Source organism: Populus alba, chromosome 1, assembly GCF_005239225.2.
Source record: "Populus alba chromosome 1, ASM523922v2, whole genome shotgun sequence".
Classification (NCBI taxonomy): domain Eukaryota; kingdom Viridiplantae; phylum Streptophyta; class Magnoliopsida; order Malpighiales; family Salicaceae; genus Populus; species Populus alba.
The window spans coordinates 45,150,301-45,169,180 of NC_133284.1; the positions used below are offsets into that span (position 1 = coordinate 45,150,301).

Sequence of the window (18,880 nt, forward strand, 5' to 3'; positions counted from 1 at the left end):
AGTGCTGACAGGACTATAAGCTGTCATACCTGTTTCTTTTAACAAATCTAAGGCGTACTTTCGTTGTGACAAAAAAAATTCCTTCTTTCGATCTTGATACTTCAATACCAAGAAAGTATTTTAAGTGACCTAGAGATTTCATTTCAAATTCTTGGGCAAGACGAGTCTGCAAAGTTTTCTGCTCTTCAGGATTATTTCCGGTTACTATCATATCATCCACGTATATGATTAGAGCTGTGACTTCCCCCTTTTTTATTTTCAGGAATAACGTATGGTCTGAGTTACTTTGCTTGTATCCAATGGATTTCATGAAATTAGTGAACCTTCCGAACCATGCTCTCAGAGATTGTTTTAACCCGTATAGGGATTTCTTTAACCTGCATACCTTTGTGCTTCCTTTGACTTGCATAATGCATCTAGGAGGTAATTCCATATATACTTCTTCTTGGAGATCCCCATGCAAAAAGACATTTTTTACATCAAGTTGATATAGGGACCAGTCAAGGTTCACGGTCAAAGATAGTAGGATACGAACAGTATTTATCTTGGCCACCTGTACAAATGTTTCCATATAATCAATCTCATAAGTTTGAGTGTACCCTTTGATGACAAGCCTTGCTTTAAACCTTTCAATAGTGCCATTTGCCTTATGTTTAATGGTAAACACCCACCGACATCTAACTAGTACCTTTCCTGCAGGAAGTTCTACTTCCCATGTGTAATTTTTTTGAAGGGATCTCATTTCTTCATTTATGGCCTCTTTCCATCTTAAATCTGTTATGGCTTCCTGCACACTGTTAGGAATAGATATAGCAGATATTTGATTCATAAAAGTTTCATTTTCCTTTGATAATCTATGATAGGACACATAATTACTCATAGGATAATGAGGATTAGAGGTAAGAAGTGGTTCATACGAAGTTTTGGGTTTTCCTCTCGTGGTTCTGTGAGGTAAAACTTTGATTTAAGTTTCAAAACTTACTTGAGGTTCAGTTATGGATTCAAGTTCAGGATCCAATTGTAGTGGGGAAGTTGGTAGCTGAGGTACCTGAGTTTCTTGTTGTAGTACCTCTATTCGATTTTCTTCATTGTCAATAGTTTGTTGTTGTTCTGCTCCTATATATTTTTCACTATTTCCATCTAATGCATCTTGCATGGTATGTGAAGATACATTACTAGGATGCTTATCTCTTGTAATATATAGGTCATCATAACATGTTTGCCAGTTACCCTTGTTGTGCTCCTGACTTGAGGATTCAAAGGGAGAGTAATACATTCTATTTTCATGAAATACAACATCAAATATGGTGTAGAGTTTCTTACTTGGTGGATGATAGCAGCGATACCCTTTCTGATGTTGGGCATAACCAACAAATACACACTTGAGTGCTCGTGGTTCCAGCTTATTCCTTAATGGTTTGTAAAGATGAACAAACGTTGTACATCCAAAAACTCTTAGTTGCAAATGTGACACAGCAGGAGAACATATTGTTTTATGAAGAACATTCAGTGGGGTCTGAAATCCTAATGTGCTTGAGGGTATCCGATTGACAAGATATGTTGCTGCTGTGATAGCTTCACCCCAATATTTAGTTGACATATGAGCTTCAAATAAAGAGGCTCGAACAACTTCAAGAAGCTGACGATTCTTACGTTCTGCAACCCCATTTTGTTGAGGGGTGTAAGGGCAAGTGGTTTGGTGAACAATCCCATGATTAATCAAATATTGTTTCAACTCCTGATTAACGAATTCTCCACCGTTTTCGCTACAAAGAACCTGTATTGTAGAACTATATTGTGTGGCTACCATGTTATGAAATTGTTTGAATAATGAACTTACTTCACTTTTGCATTTCATTAGGCAAATCCATGTCATACGTGTGTGATCATCAATAAAGGAAATAAACCATCGTTTACCATTAAGAGAGCAGGTATTTGCTGGACCCCATACATCTGAATGTACCACCATGAACGGTGTTGGGCTCTTATTCATGCTGTTTTGAAATGGAACCTGATGGCTTTTAGCTAATTCACATACATCACATTTAAACTCTATGTTTGTTAGCTGAACAAAGAGTTTCGACATTAATTTCTTCAAATATCCAAAGGATGAGTGACCTAAACGTTTATGCCATAACCAAATTTCAGAGGTTGCAGCAGATTCAATATTTGCAGCAGATTTATTCATGGAGAATGCTTGAGCTAACTGGTGACAGCTTGCTGGTGCTAAATCCAAATAATAGAGCTTTCCCCTTCTAGTACCATAACCAATTGTCTTTCGAGTTTGAATATCCTTGAAAACACAAAGGTTAGGCCAAAAAATAACAATGCATTGCAAAGCAAGAGTTATTTGAGCTACTGACAGTAAATTATAATTAAGAGTTGGAACAACTAATACGGTGTCAAGACTTATATTTTCAGTGAGGATGACAGCCCTTCCCCATTAACAGACGATGAGGTACCATTTGCTGATGATATAATATATTGTTCTGATGGTTTAAAAGATTAAAGCCACAACTTGTCAAAGGTCATATGATCAGTAGCTCCGGAATCAATTATCCATTCATTTCTACTGCTAAGAATGGATGTATGAAAGACTTTACCAGATTCTTCCTCTATGAATGTTGAAGGATGTTTTCCTTCTTTTCGATGTTGATGTTCTGCCATAAATTCTTCCTTAGTCGTGAGACTGGTCTTTGTTTTGTTTGAAGGATGTTCTGCCACTGCAACTAAAGCATGAGTATTTGATTTTGAATTTCGTTTACGAGGTGCTTTAGCAGGATCCCACCATTCTGGATACCCAATTAGTTCATAGCATTTCATCTTTGTATGTCTAGTTTCACCACAGTATGGACAGACATATTCTGACTTTGCCTTTCCAATTTCATAGCTGCTGTTTTGAGTTTCTGATGTCCAATTCTTTTCAATAGTAGGGCCATTTGATCGGTAGATTCTTGGCTTACCTCGTCATGCCATCATTGCAGATGATTCAGTATGTCCAGCTTCATTGTTCAAAGTAGCTCCGCGAACAGCATCACGACATACATAAGCATGAGCTTCTTCAAGATCCAGTATCGGATCTTTTCTAAGAATTTCCCCTTGGATTTGTTCAAATTCTGCATCCAATTTGTTGCACCCGACATTGCGGCGGCCCTAAAAAATAATAATTCTATTGAATTATTATGGAAAAAGAACAGATTTCTGGCATCCGGTTCTTTTAGGGAAAAAAGTCTTATTTGAGGAGTCGCCACCTAGTATTATGGTCGCTAGGACCCTAACTGGTCAACAGAGATTCTATGGCTCGAGATTGGTTACGTAAAAGGGAAGATATTATCACCCCTTAAACATTCTGTCTAAGGCAGACTACATTGTTGGTTTTGTCTTAAATTGCTAAATGTTTATTAGTTTATGCTATGATGATTTGTTTATAATATTCCTGACTCTGGCGCTAGTGAATATTCGAGCTCAAATAATTCCAACTCTGGCGTTGGTAAAAATTCGTAGCTACAAAAAAAATTAGATTAATATTTTTATTCCTTACTCTAACGCTACTGAATAAATAAATAAAAATAAATTTATTTTTACGCATGCAAATATTTTTTTATTTTTCTAGCTAAATAAAATAAAATACAACGAATAAAAATAATATAAATTTAAACCGGTATTTTTATTCCCGACTCTGGCGTCAATGAATAAACCAATAAATTTACATTATTTTTATTCATGCATACACACTTTTTATTTTTTTATTTTTTTCTACTTTTTTTTTTTTAATGTTTTTGGGGCTGTTGCATGGTCAAAAAAAAGGTTCGGGTCACTGGTCCAAACCAGTGACCCGGCTGCCACTGTTGCGTGCATGCGTGAATCACTCACGCATGCATGCAACAGTAACAGGTAATTAATTTACCAAAAGAAGGAAAGCTGAAGAACTTACCTGGCAAGGCTGAGGGAGACGGCTGCTTCAAGGTAAGACTGCTGGATGTCACGGTGAGGAAGAGTTGCTGGGGTGGCGCAGCTGCGGGGTAAAGGCGAAGACGATGTCGATGTCGATGGTGATGGAGGCTTGCCCGACTGCTACTGTTTCCCCCCTCTGTTTCTATTGTTCTGCGTCTTCTCTAGTCCTCCCTTCCTGTGCTGCTGCTTACGCTATTTATTGGAAGATGAAAGGCGATGGTCGATGGTGATGGAGGTCTGAACAAAAGAGATGGGGGTTCTTCTCCTCCCTGTCTAGGTTCCTGGGAACTGAAGAGTTGCTGAGGAACGCTTCAGCCTCTCTTCAAAAATCAGTCGCCACCCTAATGAGCTACTGATTTGCTGAGATAAGCTGCTGGTGATGCTAGTCACGATGGAACTAGTGATGCTGGTGGAGTGATTGAAGCTCACGGTGCAGAAGGGAGATGCTGGTTGTTGCAAGGCTGCTGACAGTTGCCTTGCTGTTGGAGTTCACGATGCTGTGTGAGGTGACTGGTGGCAACACTACCCACGGTGGCTGATCTTGGAGTATCTGGTGTTGGGGTGGAGACTAACCGTGGCGAGGAGCTGCTTGAAATGGAGGAAGCTGCTGGGGATGAAGATCTTCCGCTGCTGCTCACGGTGCAGAAATCATTGCTGCTAATGTGAAATGGCCCAACTATGGAAGAACTGTTGTTGCTACACTCAATGGAATCAGCAACTGTTGGCCTTGCTCATGAGCTATGAGGGAGACGTTTGGTGAAGTCTAATGAAGCTCGCGGTGCTACTCTGGTCTCCAATGGCTTTTCGGTTCTGCCTATTCTCCCCTGGTTCGTGGCCCTTTTTTCTTGTCTCTTCTTTTTGTTCCCTTTTATTCCTCTATTCTCTCTTCCTATCTCTCTTCCTGTCTCTCTGCCCCCTTGGTTCTGTCTTCCTGTCCAGTGCGTTTTCCTCTGGGTTTTACTTCAATTTTCTTCTCATCGGTTCATTGTTCCAACCCCTCCTTCGCGCCTGTTCTTTTTCTCTGGCTTTTATAAAGCCAGAGAACGTGGTAATTATTTTGGGGGTGAGCCACGTTCGTCCATGCGTCCCACGATCTGCAGTTACTGCTGCTGAAACGGTCTTGAGCGACGAAGAAGGTGGAGCGTTTGATTTTAGAAACGACGTCGTTCACAACTGGAAATGCAACTTTCATTTTGGACTTTGAATTTTGGAAAGTTTTGTAATTAAACCCCTAGTTAAATTGTAATTGGACCCCTATATTTCGGCGCTTTTTACAAATTAATCCTTGGACTTTAATCCTTGCAATTTGGACCCCAAACTTTAATATTTCTTCAATTAAGTCCTTGCTTTAATTAATTTAATTAAATCCAAGTCCAATTAAGTCTCAAAACTTATTAATTTTCCAATTAAACCCTTGATTGGATGAATTAAATTAATTCCAAGCTTAATTAAGTCTAAAAATTTATCAATTCTTCAATTAAACCCTTAATTTCATTAAACAAATTAATTCCAAACTTAATTAGATTAATTCCAAGTTTAATTAAACCCCAAAACTTCCAATCATGTTGCCCTTAACCCAAAATTTAATTCATTCTTCATTTATTTCATTTCACTTGTTTTTTCATCGTCATTATTATTTTTTCATCAAAAAAATTTTATCCTTTTCAATAAATAAAATAATAAAAAAAATAAAACTAAAATGGTCAAAAAATGGGTTATGACACAATTCATTCAAGAAAATATATACCCGTAATCTTTCAACAGATCTTCTGTAAGTGATAATATCATCCGGGTCTTTCATTTTAAGTTCTGTCACGATGATCAAGTTCTTGAAAGATTTCCATCAGATCACCATAATATGTTGATAGTGGTCGACCTATCTGCTTTATGGAGAAGGCTCTCTGGTTAAGTGCAAAAAGTTGTGATTCGTCTGATCCATCATAGAAGGCTTTAGACAAGGCATTCCATATTTCTCATGTGGTGCGCACCCGGATGTATCTTTTCATGATGTCTAGTGACATACACATTAGCAGCCATCCTTTAACTTTTTGGTTTTCTGCATGCCATCTTGAATAAGAAACATCATTTTCCTGTGGTGGCTGTGTTTTGCCCATAATGTATTCAAGCTTTTCTCTTCCTGCAATCTGCATTTCCATGATCTGGGACCCTACATCGTAACTTGGCAAAAGTAAAGTTCTACCTTTTCCTCATCATGCATCTCGTGCCTCATAATGTTTTGACATTATTCATAATGATGTTTGGGGTATTGCACCTGTTGTTTCTCATACGCATTACAAGTATTTTGTTACTTTCATTGATGACTTTAATTGCTTCACTTGGGTTTACTTCCTCCTAGTTAAGACCCAAGTTTTCTCAGTCTTTAAATGCTTTCTTGCACTTCTTGAGACTCAATTCTCTGCCTGTATCAAGGTCTTGCGCTCTAATTCTAGCAGTGAATTCATGTCTAATGAGTTCCATGCCTTTCATTAAAGCAAAGGGATCATCTCTCAACATTCTTGTCCTTCTATACCACAAAAAAATGGTGTTGCTAAAAGGAAAACTTGTCACCTTCTTGATGTGGTAAAAACTCTTTTACTTGAATCATCTATTCCTCCTCGATTTTAGTGTGAAGCAATTTCTACTTCAGTTCATTTAATCAATCGCTTACCCTCTTCTATGTTAAATCATATTTCTCCTTTATTTAAGTTGTTTGGTCATTCCCTTTTATATTCTGATCTTTGTACATTTGGTTGTGTTTGTTTTTTGCATATCTTTTCTCATAAACGACATAAATTTATTGCTCAGTCTGTTAAGTGTGCTTTTCTTGGTTATGTTATCCCCCAAAAGGGTTATGTTTGTTGTGATCCACATACTCGTCATATAGGGTTTTCTTTGATGAAGGATTCGAAGTGAGATAAAATCATTTTAGATAACAGAATCTGGTAGTAATCTGGTTGGTCAAAAAAGATCTCGTGATCTAATTCAGAAATTGACAATGTTGGGCATCCCGATATGACTGATCGAGTATGACCTAAAAACAAATCAACAAAATTTTTTATGGAAATAGAGTCTTTAGTGCCAAACTTAGGTTATGATCCTTCTTACGATAGAATTCCCCGCTTTCACGTTAGATATTCAAACAGGAATATTATAAGCTTTTGATATCGAAATTAAGCGATTCAAAAGTCCCAAATTCATTTATACTTGTAGAGCTACAACTTTCATGAAGGATAAAAAAAATGAGATAAATTCATTTTAAATAACAGAATTGCAACCAAACTCGGCTGGAAACCTTTTCGCAGCAAGATTCTATGTTTTCACACTAGATTTCAAACAGGAATATCTTGAGCTTATGATATCGAAATCAATCAATTCAAAATCCCAAATTCATCTGTGTCCCAGACTATAACTTTGATGAAGGATTCAAAGTGAGATAAAATTGTTTTAGATAACAAAATCTGGCAGAAATTTGGTTGGTCAGAAAGGTTTTCTTGATCGGACAATGTCGAGTATCCAAATCTGACTAAGAGTCTACCCTAAGAACAATGATCCCTAGGACCCAATAAAGGTGTAGGTAAATTATTCAACATGTCATGAGTGACAGAATATAGTTAGGATGATCAAATATAGTACGAAAAAAAGTCAGATTCGATTTTTTTAAAATGCAAATTCTGAAGGATTTATATGAAGACTCCTTATCAGCCTAAGAAATCTGACGTTTTTGACAGTAAAGGGGAGGATAAGAAAGAGTAAAAAACAGCTCAAAGAGGGTTCGAAAAAATATTTCTTTCTCCTCCGTTTTTATCAATTTTCCAGCAAACATGAGCTATACTCCTGCACTTGGTTCAAAAGGGGTACACACCTTTTTTAGCAAGTGGGGTCCAAAAATGAGTAACAAAAATGGTGGCAGTGATGATGATAATGATGAAAACGAAGATGAAAATTGTTCTGATGATGAGGATGAATCGTTTTGGCTACGAGAAAATTATCGTAAAAAGTTGTTGTTATGCATCGCAGGTGCTTTACACATGTATTATGCTACTTATGTGCATAAGGAACCTTGTATGGTTTCATATAACACAGGGATGAGATGGTTTAATGAAGTCGTACAAGGACATCGGAAACAGTGTGTTAACATGTTTAGGATGAATGCAACAACATTACAAACCCTTTGTTATGACTTAGAAACACGGTATAGGCTAAAACCATCAAGAAGGACAAGTGTTATTGAGAAGATGACAATGTTTTTATATAAAATTGCATTAGGTGAAACAAATAGACAAGTCCAAGAAAAATTTCAACATTCTGATGAAATTGTGAGTCGAAATTTTAATAAGGTGTTGAAGACAATTTGTTTGCTCGTGGTAGATATAATTAAACCAGAGGACCCTGAAATTTTAAAAAGCTCTACGGGAAATTGCTATGAAATCGAGACTTATATCTTATTTTAAAGTGAGCCAGATGTTGTTTATAGCAACCAATGACAAAAAACAATATTTAAGATTTTGCTAGTTGTTATTTATGACATGTTTGTGTTTTGTCATATTTTGTAGAATTGCATTGGTGCAATAGATAGCATATATGTCTGTGCTTTTGTTTCTCAGGAAAATCAAGTGTTATTTATTGGTAGAAAAGGTGTGCCGACATAGAATGTAATGGCTGCATGTAGTTTTGATATGCAATTCACATTTGTTTGAGCAGGATGAGAAGGTAGCTGATGCAACCATATTATTTGATAGTTTCACCCACATTTAACTAGTGTTTTGCCTATGTTTTATATATAAAATGCCTTGATATTCTTTGTTTTATGTTTTGAAGGCACTTTTGGATGAAAGATGCAAAAAGGAGTAAATTGAAGGTAATTGGCAGATTTGACGTTCAATCGATGTTTTGTGCAGAGCGTGAACTCTAAAGGTTGAAATGAAGTGATTCTAGTGGCATTAAAAAGCTAACATCCATACCTTTCTATAAATATAAGGCAAGATAATAAAATAAGGAAGAACATGGAAATCGTAGCTTTCAAAGTCAAATCTCGCAATCTGCCAGTGTTGACCTTTGGTCATTCCGACTTGAATATCTAGAGCTATAAAAGTCCAATTGATGCAAACTAAATTGTTTTGGATTCCTGACTCAAATTCCTATAAACGCTCTAAATTTCAGCCAAAAACGATGTCATATGAGGGAGATATGATTTTTCAAAGATGACAACTAAATTTTGCCAACAAACAGGTTTCGTGAAGAAACGAGTCCAAATTATATTCTGAAGCATCTAAACCGACATCCAAGTTTTTATTTCAGTAATTTAGCTCCTCTAAGTCAAAGCTTGAAGATTTCATGCAAAGTTATTTCTTTTTTTTAGGAAAATAGTTATTGAACTACTTAAATGTAAACTGTCTACTTAAGGGACGACTATTTTGTAAAATAGAGATTAGGATTTCCTAGCATATAAAAAGAATGAGGGAAGAGAAGGGGGGCAGCCAGCCAACAAGATAAAAATGGCCCCCTCCTCTAAGAAACCCTAAATCATGCATTCTTCCATCTTTTTGATTAGTTGTTCAACAAACATGCAAGGCTAAACTCGTTTTCTTGGTTGTAAGGACATGGAAACCTTCGAATTTCAAGAACTGTGAGATTTATTTTACCTTTTCTTTTCAGTTTATATGATGAATATGTTTGTTCTCCTATGCTTAGTTTTCTTATGATTATTTATTTTAATTGCTAGAGCGGACTCTAAGTTATTATTGTAGACAATCTATTGCTAAGTTTGATATCAAAACCAGAGTTGTGGTATATGAACTTGTGAAGCAACTGAGTTTAATAATTATGGCGGATCTACTTTATTAATCTTAAGGAGAACATTCAATCAAATCAAACATAGATTGCGGACAATTATGTTTTCTTGATTAATTAACTTATCTAGTTCTTAAGGCTCCCATTGAATTAAATTACTAGTGTAGACACTGTGGTTATTTGATGGTTAGGGTTAGTTATACGGCGGATCCGTTAACTAACCAATGTTAAGAAGAGATAAATATTCGGAATATAAATTGATGTTTCGTTTCCATGATCAGTTCTGATTTCTATAGGTGGATGTGTGTTTGCAACCAAGGTTTGTTCTCTTGATAATTTTCTGATTTTATTAAATTTTATTTGATAGTTTTCTATTTTCTTTTGCTTTTTCCTAGATAACGTCCAAAACTCCCCCCCCCCCAAATTGCATATCATCTAGCATAAAAATTTGACTTGACCCTTCCTTGTGGGATCGACCCCTTACTTGCTCTATATTATCTTGTGTGTTGTGTTTGAAGTTAGGGTAATTAATTTGTGCGACTGCAACATCGCAACAGTAGCACTCATGATACTCGTATTTTTTTGGAGGCTATTGACAATCCAAATATCAAATTTCCAAAACCTCCTGAAGGTAAACATATTAAAATAATCAATTGTTAATTAAATTTAAAATATATGTATTCTATATTTTTTGTTATTAAATTTGTTATAATTTTCTTCCTTGTTATTAGGAAAATATTATTTAGTTGATATTGAGTACCCAAATGAGTATGGATATCTCGGTCCATATAAAGGTGAGAGATATCCCTTCCAAGAGTTTCGGCATCAAGGGAAACCAACCAGCCGGGAAAAGCAATTCAATCGTGAACACTCGTCACTTCGCAATGTCATTGAACATGCATTTGGAGTGTGTAAACAAAGGTAGAGAATTTTACAAAACATGCTGGCATATCCGTACAAATTACAAGTGCAAATTGTAATGGTATCAATGACACTACACTACATAACTATATTAGAAGGAATTCGCAAGAAGATTTTGCATTTACAGAATATAATCACAATCCTAATTTTATTCCTGATGATATTTTAGCCGATGTTTTTCCATGTTCGCAAAGCCAAGGAAACCATAGGTCTTCTCGAATGAATTATGTTCATAATGGAATAGCAGATAGTTTAATGAGATGATTGAAGTACAACAATAATGTAACATTGTTATTTCTTTTATGTATTGAAAAAAATGCTCACAGATGCTACTAACAACTAGGGGTGTTCAAAAAAACTGAATAACCGAGAAAATCGAGAAAACCGAACCGAGATGTTAAACCGATTAAATTGATTACTAAAACCATAAATCTTTCTGGTTCGGTTCGGTTTTGGTTTTACCACTGAAATCGATGAACCGAACTGGTCAACCCATAATATACATTTAAAAACGACCTGGTATAAAGAGCACAGTAAACCTAAACCTGAATGACATTACAATTTACTTATAAGTCGCCGCCTACATCGGACCAAAGTCTTCTCACCTTCCTACTTTCCCTTTCAATTTTCTTCCTCTCTACCTCTTGCCCCCTGAATATTTCTCTTCTCTAGCCGATCAACAAGTAAATAACCCACATCTCCGCATCAATCTACTCATCTAGTATACTCACAGTCGAAAAAAAAACTCGAACAAAACCCCTCGGCGTCTCTCTTCACTTGCAGCAGAAATAGTCAAAAAGGTAAAGTTTATTGTTTATCCATGTGTTAATTCTAGGCTTCGTGTGCCTGTAAGTTCTACTTGTAACATTTGTTCCATTCAAGATCTCTGACCTCAACTTCTTTTTTTTCTATCATTTTGCAGCTAGGGTTTTTACATATTTCTTCAGGTTTGCCCCTCTTTCCCCAACCCTTTTCTCCTTTTTGTTGATTTTTGTTGAATCTGTTGATATTGAGTTCTTGATTGCTTTGTTAATCGTTGTTAACTTTAATATGTATCGGTTTATTTTGATTGTTTTGAATCTGTTGATATTTTCTATTGTATTAATTATTCATTCTAGATTAGATTTTTGTTTTTGTGCTATTGAATGATTCTGGATTTGGAAGTTAGATGATTTTTTGACAGTTCGATGTCATACAGTATAAACCTACATCACTTTCTGATTTTTGGATTTGAATGACTCATACTTGATTCAAATTTTCCACTAGGGTTGTCTTCTTTGAGTTTAAATAAACCTGCATTACTTTCTATTTCTGGTGGATCATGTACATGCATTCAACAAAAACTTTGAATCCTGCCCTTCTTGGAATAATTTGATGTTTGTATTATTGACAAGTCAATTCTTTTTTAATGGGAATTAGTAGAGGGGTTTGGTTTAGATATATACGGTTCATGTATGATCCAAACATACATAATTGTGTAAATGTTTGGTTTTTTATGGGAACTCCACAGCTCCCTCCACTCCACTATTAGAATTTGGTAATTAGGTGTTGCATACATACTTGTGTAAATGTTTAGTCCTGTTAAGTGCTAATAATTATATAAGAGAAAGATTGTGTGAGAATCCATATGGGGGAGTAAAATAATTCAATGAAAATCTGAATAAGTTAATGGAACCAAGGCCTTGATTGAGTAAAATTTGTTGGATCAGCACATGTAAATGCCACTGACTTTCAGGGTTTTACTTGTTCTTTCCTTCATTTTTAGAATAGAAATTGGTCCATTACAGTATGCAGGTTTTTTAGAATAGAGAGGTGATAAATGCTTTTTTGCAATTATATAAACCTAACATGATTCTCAACTTCTGCTTGATTCTCAATTGTAGTCAGATGTTGATTTATGTTGTTGTTTTCTTAATTTCAGATGGATAATATGGAAAATCCTACATCAAATGAGTTAAATCCTTCAAGTTCGGGACCAAATTCTTTGCCTATTCTAGTTTCAATCACTACTTTTAGTACAAATAGCAACACTGAAAAATGTAATCAACCTTCTAGATGTAATAAAAGAAAAACATCCTAAATTTGGGATCACTTTAAGAAACTAGATGGTAATTCTAAAACTCCTATGGCTGCATGTAAGTATTGTGGAAAAGACTATGCATGTCATATTATACTTAATGGAACTAGTAACATGTGGAGTCATCTAGGTGTATGCAAAAAATTTCCTTTTGTCATTGATTGAAAACAAAAAAACTCTAGTTTTAGAACCTAAGCCTAAAATAGAGGGGGTGATAATGGAGAGGAAAATTTGGTGATTGTTAAGGCAGTGGGCTATAATTATGAAGAGTGTAGGAAAGCCCTTGGAAAAATAATTATACTTGATGAGCTACCTTTTAACTTCATAGAAAACCAAGGATTTAAATCATTTTGTAAAGTAATGCAGCCTAAATTTGATGTTCCTTCTCGTTTGACGATATGGAGAGATTGTTTGAAGATTATTTAGTTGAGAAGGAGAAATTAAAGAAAGCTCTTAAGGATCAACGTTTATGTTTAACAACTGATACTTGGACATCAATCCAAAATATTAATTATGTGTTTGACTGCTCATTGGATTGATGAAGGTTGTAACTTGAATAAAAGAATTCTAAACTTTTTTCAAGTTTCTAATCATAAAGGTGAAACCATTGGCCAAGCGATTGAGAGTTATTTATTGGAATGAGGAATTGATAAGATTTTAACAGTTACTGTAGACAATGCAAGTTCAAATAATTTGACAATAAAATATCTGAAAAGAGTAACAATTGGGTGGGCAACTAATATATTGTCAAATGACTTCATGCATGTTAGATGTTGTGCACATATTGTTTTTTTTTTTTTTTTGATCAAAGGTAAGAAATTGTATAGATCAAAAATAGCAAGACAGGCTTGCAATACATGCTGGAGACCAGCAGAGTACAGAATGATAGAAAACATAAACTAGGGAACAGGCTCCCTAGAAAGCTAAACCTAGTCCAAAGACAATCGAAACAAAGTTGAAAACATATTGTTAATCTTATTGTATGTGTGGGGTTGAAAGATATTGATGATTCAGTGGTTAAAATTAGGAATGCAGTAAGGTTTGTTAGATCTTCTCCTTCTAGACAACTTGTTTTTAATCAATGTGCGGAGAGGTTGAAAACTGGGAGTAAAAAATATGTTTGTTTGGATGTTGCAACTAGATGGAACTCTACATATATGATGCTAGATGCGGCTGTTAAATTTGATGTGGTTTTTATGAGGTTAGAAGAAACCGATCCTAGGTATTTGAGTTACTTTGAGGTTGATTCAAAAGGAAAACAAAAAAACTTAGGTCCTCCTGCTTTAAAAGATTAGGAAAAGGCTAGATCTTTTGTCAAGTTCTTGAAGTTATTTTACACGGTTACATTGAAATTTTCTGGCTTATTGTATGTGACATCTAATTCTTTCTTCAAAGAATTGATTTCCATGCATACAAGCATATCTCAACTTTGTAGAAGTGAAGATGTTTATGTAAGTAAAATGGCGAAGAATATAATGGAAAAGTATAAAAAATATTGGGGGGATCAAGATGCACAAAACTTTTAGTTGTATGTGGCTGTTGTGTTAGATCCACGTTTCAAATTGAAGTATGTAAGATTTTGTTTTGGAAGATTTTATGATGTTGAAGGGGCTGAAAATTTTACAATTAAGGTTAAAGATACTTTGCTAAGGTTGTTTGAGCTTTACTTGAATGTTGATGAGAATGTTGAGGTTGCTCATAGTGTTAGAACTAGTATAAATGAAAATGTTAATGTTGATTTAATGGTGGTAAATGATGATATGTTGGATGACTTACCTTCTCAATTCAAAAAACATTTAGAGGAGGAAGGCGGTGTCCAAAAAAAAAATGAGGTTGAGAGGTATTTCGGTGATGATTGTGAGGATCCAAACAATTTTAAATTAGATATTTTAGGTTGGTGAAAGTGTAATGCTACAAAATACAAGATTCTTTCAAAGGTGGCACAACATGTGTTAACCATCCTGGTATCTGCAGTTGTTTCTGAATCAGCATTCAGTACTGGCGGTCGTATATTAGATCCATTTCGAAACTCTTTATCTCCATCGACAGTGCAAGCACTTGTTTCTTGTCAGAATTGGTTGAGTTTAACACCAATTCCAATCGACATTAGAACCTTCATGGATTATATTGAAAATTCTAAGATGATTGAGTTAGGTAATTTCTCTTACAAATTTAAATATAGTTATTTTAAAATATTGTTTATTTACACATGTTTAATCTATCATTTTAATTTATGTTTTTTGTAGAATTTGGTGAAAGTTTAAAAATCTCAACTGATTGTTTGTAAGTATTATTGGCGGCTTGGTGCAATCTTGGAATATAATTGTTTTGGGTAATTAATTTACTTTGCCTTGTTAATTCCCTTTAAAATTTTGCATACTTAATTCTTTCAATAATTGAACTCTAATATGTTGCTAATTTGCTAGTGTTTTTTATAGCATTATCCCATTATCCTTGCTGAAATTTTTGGATGCTTTCGTTGCTAGAATTTTTGAATGCTGCCATGCTGATGTTGCTGCTTGCTGGGTTTTTTTCTTCAAAGTTCAAACTATACCAGATGTTTTAGATAATTTAATGTTGGTTGCTAATGTATCTGCTTGCTAATGTTAACTTTTCTAGTGTGAACGGACTTTTAATTTGAGGTGTTCAAATTTAATCATGCATCTTGCATATTGTATTGATTTAACACTTTGGAAAGCATATTAAAAGTCAGCCAATTTGCATTTCTATGGAATTTTAATTCATGTCCAGATTTCATATTAAAAGTTAGCCAACTAATATTAAAAGTCAGCCATGTATAGAAGAGAAACAGAGTAAAAATACGCAGGATGTAAATTTTTAAAAGCTGAACATCAGTTTGCTTTGAATTTTAAAGCTTAATTTAATGTAATGTAAGGCCAAGCCAATTTAAAAAAAAAAAACAAAAAACAAAAAAAAAAAACTCATGTATGATGGGATTAGGTTTCCCGGTTTTTTCCTAAAAAAACCGGATTTAACCGAACTGGTCCGGTCCGGTTTGAACCGGTTTCTGGTTCAGTTCGGTTAATTTTTTACAAGCGGATAATAATTCGGTTCAGTTGGTTTTTTGAGTCTAAACCAAACCGAACCGTGAACACCCCCTACTAACAACATGAAAATTAACACATGTCCTTGGTAATTTTATTAACAAAAGTACTTTCAAAAACAACTTGACCAAACAAATATCAATTGCTTATTAGATAATAATATTTTTAACCATAATTTTAACCAAATACATCTTTCATTGTACACATCACGAGAAAAAATAATTTTTTAAAAACTACTTTTTACCAACTGCAAACACAAAAATCACCACTTTCCCAAACACCAAACATTGTAACAGACCAAATGCAAGCAAACTTAAGAACCAAGTGCTTTCTTAATCTGCTCTGTCACCTATTCTTCTCATATCATCAATATTTCCCTCGATATTTCTGTACTCTACAGTATCAACAGCTGGTCCATCAATCTTGTAGACCTCAACAAACACTGGATCTTCCCAGTTATTATTGTTCTTGTCGTGGCTGTTATGATCATGACTGTTTCTATCGTCATTTCCACCCTACTGTCTCTCTAATCTTTTGGTTAGCCTCTTTGGCTGCTTCCCGTGCACCATCCATTGTTTCCTTAGCCACATCCCCAATCGTGTCTGCTACTTGTGTTACTTTTCTAACCCCTTCTTTCGCAGTGTCAGCCACAAACTGTGTTGCTCCTACTCCTGTATATTCATCAGGGTCTTCTTGAAAATGAAATAATAGTGCTTCTCAAAATATAAATGGTTGAACTTCACAAAGCTGGAAGAGAAGCAACAAGCAGATCCATTATGAGATGCAGTTGGAGTGGAAAGCTGCAAAGACCCCATATTCAAATCTCAAGTTTTTACTTGACAATCATCAGGCTCTCTAGCAACTGTTATGGAGACTCTGAATCAAACATGAAACCATCTAGACAAACAGTGAATGTGACTTGAGAATCAGAGATGAATACCCAATAAGCACACCTTACTAAGTGTGCTATCCAAAACAGCTGATGCATCTGATCTACATTTACAAAGTTCATCAAATTCATTGACGAAGCAGTGAATGACATGTCAACACAAATGTAATACAATTTTATGTATCTTGCAAATGGCACCCAACCCCACCATGAAGGGTACATTATGCTTAAGATCGTGGTAAAAAACAAATCATGGTTTTGCCTTATAGGTGGTGAAAATATCATCACTTTGTCTGATGATACGTGCAGTAAATCAAATCTTAGGCAAACCATCTATTAAGAATTTATATTAAAAAAAATCTATTTGAGAAAGTAATCTAGCAAAGTAAGTTCATAGAAAGAGATTAAAGAAAACAAGCATAAAATTCTTCCAACAGGGCTTAGTAATCATGCAAGAAGAAACAACCGAGCAACGCACATTCAAATTCTGCAAAACCATAAATTCAAACCAATGACTCAAATCACAATTAGTAATGTCATTGATACGTTCAACACACCAGATTAAGGTAATTTCATTGTTGTTGCTCATAGTATATCTAAACCCATCACAGGCACAACAAAACTTTAGTAAGTTCTTATTCACTCAAAATTCTAAATCACTTTGATACCAAAAGGGAAAAACTTTGGACACAGTAAGAAATTTAAATCTTAAAAAATGCCGTGTCAACACTAACTAGAGAAGCTGCTGGCAGAAGCAGACTTCAATAAATTACTTAAATTGAAATTCTAGAGCAAACCATGCTAGCTCTAGAGCCACCATCGGCACTGTTGAGGCTCAACATCCAGCACATACTAATTTGTACATTAAATGGAAATTCTTCTTCCTTTTTAATTGAATTAAGAATTTGACATTGAGAAAGAACTCATGCCATCATAATAAATATGTCAAATGAAACTAAAGCAATGCATTTAACTCTCTAAAAGAACACCAATCAAGCAATAATGCATAATCTTGACAAAGAATAAGAAGCCATACACATTACCAAAACACTAATTAATTACCTCTCATTAACCATCATAAAAAAAAAATGAACTAAAATAAATATACGGACACAAAAGAAGATTGACGAGCCTGTACAAATGCATCAGATCTGATGATTCTTATTTTGACAGCATCATCATTCTCCAGAAAGGAGTGGCTGATTGTTGGTCTTGTTTATCATCACTTGCACTATAAGCTCTAACAAATTGAAAAACAAAATCAATACTTTAACTATCCCAAACTTGCTAGGGGGAAGAAATAATATGCCTATGATTTGGATTTTTTCATGGATATAGAACATGATAGCATATAAAAAGTTAACATCGCCATAGGCACAACTATAATAGAATAAATGCAACAAAACCAAGACAAGGAAACAATCTATCAAAAGCAAGAAAAAATTATCAAAATTAAGCAACCGAATGCTTGCTAAAAAGCTTAGAAAGATCAAAACTTTCATATACTGGGCATTAGAGCAGCAAAACAACTTAAGAGAGCTGGTCATGAACATATTGAAAGACCAAAAAGGAAAAGAAAACTGTGGAAGAAAGGAAAACTCTAGGTTTTGTTAAAGACATCTAGGATGACCTTTGCATGTTGTCCGCTTGTTGCAACAAAAATGTTGACTCCCTCGAACAGCTTTAGGCCCATTTGTTTAGAATTTTAGGTTTAAGGTCCAATACAAACAACCAGACCCCAGAAGAAACTAGTGACAAAATATGATAAGCTTGGCTCTGGTAAGATTCATAGTCTTTAGCTATCTAGGCCTCTTGCTAGAGCCCAATATGACATTACCCGTATCCAAATTGGAGAGCTTGTTTTCTTCGAGGTTTGAGGATGATGGATCCACGGGCGTAATCAGTCGTGTCTTATCTTATTATCAACCACGACGACTTTTTGACACAAAAGTTGCTCAACAAGAATTGAATTTCCATTTTCTGTCCAATTGAAATGCATGCATTCACGAATGGACTGAAGTTTTTTGGATTTTTAAAGTTTTTAATAGGAAAAATACAATGCTGGTGTTATGATACTTAACTTTTTTGATGCATGCATGAGATAGGATAACAGGTAAGCTTTTCTTCTCAAGTATCTGTACTTTTACATTGCATCCTCCCTCCCTGTGTAAAAATCTTGACTTG

General features: G+C 34.9%; 1 long non-coding RNA gene across 1 annotated transcript; it reads right to left on the bottom strand.

Annotated features, from left to right (window-relative positions):
- Nucleotides 1-15,875: 15,875 nt before the first annotated feature.
- On the bottom strand, nucleotides 15,876-18,561 carry LOC118038193 (uncharacterized). Its single transcript, XR_004685727.2, has 2 exons — nucleotides 16,644-18,561; nucleotides 15,876-16,554 (listed from the first exon to the last, which is right to left on the bottom strand). It is a non-coding gene; the product is annotated as an uncharacterized lncRNA (long non-coding RNA).
- Between the last annotated feature and the right edge of the window lie 319 nt (nucleotides 18,562-18,880).